Source organism: Aegilops tauschii, chromosome 1 (genome assembly GCF_002575655.3).
Source record: "Aegilops tauschii subsp. strangulata cultivar AL8/78 chromosome 1, Aet v6.0, whole genome shotgun sequence".
NCBI classification, from domain to species: Eukaryota; Viridiplantae; Streptophyta; class Magnoliopsida; order Poales; family Poaceae; genus Aegilops; species Aegilops tauschii.
In genome coordinates, this window is record NC_053035.3 from 149569038 (window position 1) to 149576769 (window position 7732).

Here is a 7732-nt window from a genome sequence, read left to right on the forward strand (position 1 = left end):
TATTTCTGGCGCCGTTTTTATTTTACTTTCTTTACTTTGCATCTTTATCATAAAAATACCAAAAGTATTATCTTATCATATCTATCAGATCTCACTCTCGTAAGTGACCGTGAAGGGATTGACAACCCCTTATCGCGTTGGTTGCGAGGATTTATTTGTTTGTGTAGGTGCGAGGGACTCGTGCGTGGCCTCCTACTGGATTGATACCTTGGTTCTCAAAAACTGAGGGAAATACTTACGCTACATTGTTGCATCACCCTTTCCTCTTCAAGGGAAAACCAACGAAGTGCTCAAGAGGTAGCAAGAAGAATTTCTGGCGCCATTGCCGGGGAGTCTACGCAAAAGTCAACATACCAAGTACCCATCACAAACCCTTATCTCCCGCATTACATTATTTGCCATTTGCCTCTCGTTTTCCTCTCCCCCACTTCACCCTTGCCGTTTTATTCGGCCTCTCTTTTCCGTTTGCTTCTTTTTTCGCTTGCTTTGTTGTTATGGCTAGTCCTCTATCTTCTCTGTTGTCTCCCGAGAATGAAGTTCTAAATTTTAAGCAAAGGGAGGGAGAAAATCTAAAAGACGCTTGGTATAGAATTTGCAATGCTCAAAATAGATCTACCAGGAAGCAATCTACTTACGTTCTTCTCGGCAATTTTTATGTAGGCACTACTCCTTGGTACAGATATATCCTTGATACCATTACCGGAGGGAATTTCTTGGGTAGCCATACTTTTGATTCTTATAATGCTATGATAGATTTGTTTGGCTCACCACCTCTTTTGGTTAATGGAACTATGTTAACTTTGGAGCATGTAATGCAAAGACTTGAAATTATTGAAAATAAAGTTGCTACCGTAGAGTTAATCGAAAATTTGGATAAAAAGATCCACAACCAAATTACCCAATATGGATCTAAAGTAGGAGTCACTTTGAAAAATATTAGGGAGAAGGAACCCATAGTTAATGAAAGAATAAATCAGGATTCCACTAGAATCGATAAACTTGAGGGTATCATTACCAACTTGGGAACCGCTTTTTCTTCTGTAAAGAGTACTCCAAGTCCTCCAACTAAAATTGCCAAGCTTATGTATGTTCCTAAAAACAAGGGTGAATCCTCTAGTAAGGAAACCGCGGATCTCAAATCTATAAGTATTCACCCCAATCTTTTTGCTATCATTAAGGAACCTTTTGCTACAAATGAATTTTCCGATCTTGTGCCTAAGAGTTTGATAATCGATAAAAAGAAATAAACTCCTAAGTATGATAGATGCCTCATTGAAGAATTGCCTACCAAAGATGGCAATACCTAGATCTATCCTTGCTTTTCTGCCTAGCTAGGGGCGTTAAACGATAGCGCTTGTTGGGAGGCAACCCAATTTTATTTTTAGTTTTTTGCTTTTTGCTTCTGTTTAGGAATAAATCTTTGATCTAGCCTCTGGTTAGACTTGTTTTTATGTTTTAATTAGTGTTTGTGTCAAGTTAAACCTATAGTATCTTCTTGGATGATAGTTATTTGATCTTGCAGAAAATTCCAGAAACTTTCTGTTCACGAAAATAATTGTTAAAAATCACCAGAACGTGATAAAATATTGATTCCAACTGCTGCTGATCAATAAGCAAATTTTCTAGGTCGTCCTTTTTTGGCTGAAATTTTGGAGTTCCAGAAGTTTGCGTTAGTTACAGATTACTACAGACTGTTCTGTTTTTGACAGATTCTGCTTTCCGTGTGTTGTTTGCTTATTTTGATGAATCTATGGCTAGTAAAATAGTTTATAAACCATGGAGAAGTTGGAATACAGTAGGTTTAACACCAATATAAATAAAGAATGAGTTCATTACAGTACCTTGAAGTGGTGTTTTGTTTTCTTTCGCTAACGGAGCTCACGAGATTTTCTGTTAAGTTTTGTGTTGTGAAGTTTTCAAGTTTTGGGTAAAAGATTTGATGAATTATGGAACAAGGAGTGGCAAGAGCCTAAGCTTGGGGATGCCCATGGCACCCCAAGATAATCTAAGGACACCTAAAAGCCAAAGCTTGGGGATGCCCCGAAAGGCATCCCCTCTTTCGTCTACTTCCATCGGTAATTTTACTTGGAGCTATATTTTTATTCACCACATGATATGTGTTTTGCTTGGAGTGTCTTGTATAATTTAGGTCTTTGCTTTTTAGTTTACCACAATCATCTTTTCTGTACACACCTTTTGAGAGAGACACACTTGATTCGGAAATTATTAAGAATACTCTATGTGCTTCACTTATATCTTTTGAGTTATATAGTTTTTGCTCTAGTACTTCACTTATATATTTTAGAGCACGGTGGTGGTTTTGTTTTATAGAAACTATTATTCTCTCATGCTTCACTTAGATTATTTTGAGAGTCTTAAATAGCATGGTAATTTGCTTAAATAATCCTAATATGCTAGGTATTCAAGACTAGTAAAAACTTTCTTATGAGTGTGTTGAATACTAAGAGAAGTTTGATGCTTGATGATTGTTTTGAGACATGGAGGTAGTGATATTAAAGTTGTGCTAGTTGAGTAGTTGTGAATTTGAGAAATACTTGTGTTGAAGTTTGCAAGTCTCGTAGCATGCACGTATGGTAAACGTTATGTAACAAATTTGAAACATGAGGTGTTCTTTGATTGTCCTCCTTATGAGTGGCGGTCGGGGATGAGCGATGGTCTTTTCCTACCAATCTATCCCCATAGGAGCATGCGCATAGTGCTTGGTTTTTGATGACTTCTAGATTTTTGCAATAAGTATGTGAGTTCTTTATGACTAATGTTGAGTCCATGGATTATACGCACTCTCACCTTTCCATCATTGCTAGCCTCTTCGGTACCGTGCATTGCCCTTTCTCACATTGAGAGTTGGCGCAAACTTTGCCAGTGCATCCAAACCTCGTGATATGATACGCTCTTTCACACATAAACCTCCTTATATCTTCCTCAAAACAGCCACCATACCTACCTATTATGGCATTTCCAAAGCCATTCCGAGATATATTGCCATGCAACTTTCCACCGTTTCGTTTATCATGACACGTTCTGTAACGCCCACGATGCGGCTATATCTCCCACGTGTCGAGGCACGACTTAGAGGCATAACCGCATAGTGGTTTTGTCGCAAGAAGGGTCATCTTCACACAATCCCATGTAATGAACAAGAAAGGGATAAAGAGTTGGCTTACAATCGCCACTTCACACAATACATAAATATAATTCATACATCAGCCAAAATACAATCATATATAGACCGACTACGGTCAAGATCCAGATGAAAATAAGACAACCCCAAATGCTAGATCCCCGATCGTCCCAACTGGGCTCCACAACTGATCATCAGGAAAAGACACATAGTAACGACCACATTCCTCGTTGAACTCCCACTTGAGATCGACCCCATCATCTGCACTGGCATCGTCGGCACCTGCAACTGTTTTGGTAGAATCTGTGAGTCACGAGGACTCAGCAATCTCACACCCGTGAGATCAAGACTATTTAAGCTAATAGGAAAGGATGGTGTAATGAGGTGGAGCTGCAGCGGCAATAAGCATATATGGTGGCTAACATACGCAAAAGAGAGCGAGAAGAGAAGCAATGGAACGGTCGTCATACATAACACAGACCGTGTTCACTTCCCGGACTCCGCCGAGAAGAGACCATCACGGCTACACACGCAGTTGATGCATTTTAATTGGGTCAAGTGACAAGTTATCTACAACCGGACATTAACAAATTCCCATCTGCCTCATAACCGCGGGCACGGCTTTCGAAAGATAATACCCTGCAAGGGTGTCCCAACTTAGCCCATCATAAGCTCTCACGGTCAACGAAGGATAAACCTTCTCCCGGAAAGACCCGATCAGTCTCGGAATCCCGGTTTACAAGACATTTCGACAATGGTAAAACAAGACCAGCAAAGCCGCCCGAATGTGCCGACAAATCCCGATAGGAGCTGCACATATCTCGTTCTCAGGGCACATCGGATGGGCAAGACGTCGGGTTGGCATAGACCCTGGTTGCCCAGGGGGCGCCGGACATCGCCCAGTTTGGGCCAGCACTCGAAGGAACACTGGTCCGGGGGTTTAAAATAAGATGACCCTCGGGCTCGCGAAAACCCGGGGGAAAAGGCTTAGGTGGCAAATGGTAAAACCAAGGTTGGGCCTTGCTGGAGGAGTTTTATTCAAGGCGAACTGTCAAGGGGGTCCCATAAATCACCCGACCGCGTAAGGAACGCAAACTCAAGGAACATAATCCCGGTATATCAGAAACTAGGGCGGCAAGAGTGGAACAAAACACCAGGCATAAGGCCAAGCCTTCCACCCTTTACCAAATATATATAGATGCATTAATTAAATAAGAGATATTGTGATATCCCAACATATCCATGTTCCAACATGGAACAAACTTCAACTTCACCTGCAACTAGCAACGCTATAAGAGGGGCTGAGCAAAAGCGGTAACTTAGCCAAACAACGGTTTGCTAGGAAAAGATGGTTAGAGGCTGACATGGCAATATGGGAGACATGATATAGCAAGTGATAGGTAGCGCAGCATGGCAATAGAGCGAACAACTAGCAAAGCAAAGATAGAAGTGATTTCGAGGGGTGGTCATCTTGCCTGCAAGGTTCTCAGAGTTGTCGAGAGCTTGATCCTCGTAAGCGTACTCAACAGGTTCCTCGTTCACGAACTTGTCTCCTGGCTCTACCCAAGACAAGAACACAAGCAAACGGAACCACAATCAATCACGAGAAATGCACAAGCAACATGATGCAAAACATGTATGATATGCGAGATATGATATGCGTGCATATGCGTGCTCCGGAGGGAAAATGATGAACATGGCAGTAACTTGGCAAACCAAGCATGCCACTGGAAAGATGAGATGATTTCGGTCGAAATCGATATAAATATCACCGGAATCGGATGCACGGTTTGCAAATGGCAAGCAAAACAAGAATGACACGAATCTGCGATAAACAGCATGATAGCACTTAAAATGCAACAAGTAACAATGCTACAGCACCCCAACATAGCAACAAAGCATATGACAGTAATCTACAGGAGATGTTTGACAAAAGATGAACACTGAGCTACGGCTAGTTCACAACATAACTAGCTCAAACAAGCATGCCAAAAGTGCAAAAGATAACAGGTTCACAGACTTGGTGAAAAACTGGATATGGCAGAAAACAGCATCAGATAGCAATGTTCAGAGCACGAAATCAACATGCTACAGGAACTTAACATAGCAAAATAAGGCATGGCAGTGTTCTACTAAATGCACATGACAAAAGTCCCTTACTGTCCATAAGCCAAAAAGGGCCATAAGATATGATGGCAAGCATGTAAACATAGCAAGTTTCGTTATCAGGTTTCAGACTTGGCAGAAAACAGAGCATGGCAGAAACAATAATATGAAGGCCTCTTTGTGAGCTTGATGCACTCACTACACAGCAATTCATGACAAACCAATCATACCTACAGCAAGATGGAATGTTTATGAAGTAATCCATGGCAAGAACAAAAGCATAGCATGTATGGATCAACTACAATAAGCTTGGCAAAAATGAATATCATGTTAAGAATCTGCCAGAAATATTTTATAGCAAAAGTAGAGCAAGATTGAGTCATGCTATGTTACTCCATAATTGCAAACAAGGGCAGGAATGGATCAATTACAACTATAGCTACAAAACATACTTACTGAACATCTCTAAAATATGCATGGATCTCTCTGTAGCATCAAGTTTACATGGCAACAAAATAACAGCAGACAGACAGAAATCACCAAGTCCCTGAAATCAGAAATATTACGGGGCCTACTTTGCATGCTTGTGCTAGTCACCACAGAGATCACAAAAAATACATGGCAAACACCCTTGGAAAGATGGCATGGCATACTTCAAAACACAGGTAGATCTCATGCCCATAAGATGCACAGATTAAATGATACAAAAATGACAAATCTCCAAGTTCTGCTAAGAACCAGCACATAACAGCAACTAGCCCTCTTGCAACAGAGATTTGTGCATCAAGATGACCTCTAATGAATATGGTGCAATTGAACGAAATTAAGAGCATCACGAGACGAACAATTTCACATATTACACGCACGAATCGGAGCTACATGCAAGGAGTTATGCACTATTGAACAAAGGCATATGCTGTGAAAAATCATGACTTAGCAGTTTCGGAGGGGGAAAGAGAAAAGTCAACCGTACGGGCTCTGGATCTGGATCGTGTTGGAAATATGCCCTAGAGGCAATAATAAATGGTTATTATTATATTTCTTTGTTCATGGTAATTGTCTATTATTCATGCTATAATTGTATTGTCCGGAAATCGTAATACATGTGTGAATGCATAGACCACAACGTGTCCCTAGTAAGCCTCTAGTTGACTAGCTCGTTGATCAACAGATAGTCATGGTTTCCTGACTATGGACATTGGATGTCATTGATAACGGGATCACATCATTAGGAGAATGATGTGATGGACAAGACCCAATCCTAAGCATAGCATAAAAGATCGTGTAGTTTCGTTTGCTAGAGCTTTTCCAATGTCAAATATCTTTTCCTTAGACCATGAGATCGTGCAACTCCCGGATACCGTAGGAGTGCTTTGGGTGTGCCAAACGTCACAACGTAACTGGGTGACTATAAAGGTGCACTACGGGTATCTCCGAAAGTGTCTGTTGGGTTGGCACGGATCGAGACTGGGATTTGTCACTCCGTGTGACGGAGAGCTATCTCTGGGCCCACTCGGTAATGCATCATCATAATGAGCTCAATGTGACTAAGTCGTTAGTCACGGGATCATGCATTGCGGTACGAGTAAAGAGACTTGCCGGTAACGAGATTGAACAAGGTATTGGGATACCGACGATCGAATCTCGGGCAATTAACATACCGATTGACAAAGGGAATTGCATACGGGATTGATTGAATCCTCGAAACCGTGGTTCATCCGATGAGATCATCATGGAACATGTGGGAGCCAACATGGGTATCCAGATCCCGCTGTTGGTTATTGACCGGAGAGGCGTCTCGGTCATGTCTGCATGTCTCCCGAACCCGTAGGGTCTACACACTTAAGGTTCGGTGACGCTAGGGTTGTAGAGATATGTGTATGCGGAAACCCGAAAGTTGTTCGGAGTCCCGGATGAGATCCCGGACGTCACGAGAGGTTCCGGAATGGTCCGGAGGTGAAGAATTATATATAGGAAGTCAAGTTTCGGCCACCGGGAAAGTTTCGGGGGTTACCGGTATTGTACCGGGACCACCGGAAGGGTCCCGGGGGTCCACCGGGTCGGGCCACCTATCCCGGAGGGCCCCGTGGGCTGAAGTGGAAAGGGAACCAGCCCCTAGTGGGCTGGGCGCCCCCCCCCATGGGCCTCCCCCCATGCGCCTAGGGTTGTAAACCCTAGGGTGGGGGGGCTTCCCACTTGCCTTGGGGGGCAAGGCACCCCCTTCCCCCCTTTGGCCGCCGCCCCCCCCCCCCCCCCCTTGAGATCCCATCTCCAGGGCCGGCGCCCCCCCCCCCAGGGGGACTATATAAAGGGGGAGGTCAGCAAACTACAGCCTTGGGCGCCTCCCTCCTCCCCTGCAACACCTCTCTCTCTCTCTCTCGCAGAAGCTCGGCGAAGCCCTGCCGGAGACCCGCTACATCCACCACCACGCCGTCATGCTGTTGGATCTCCATCAACCTCTCCTTCCCCCTTGCTGGATCAAGA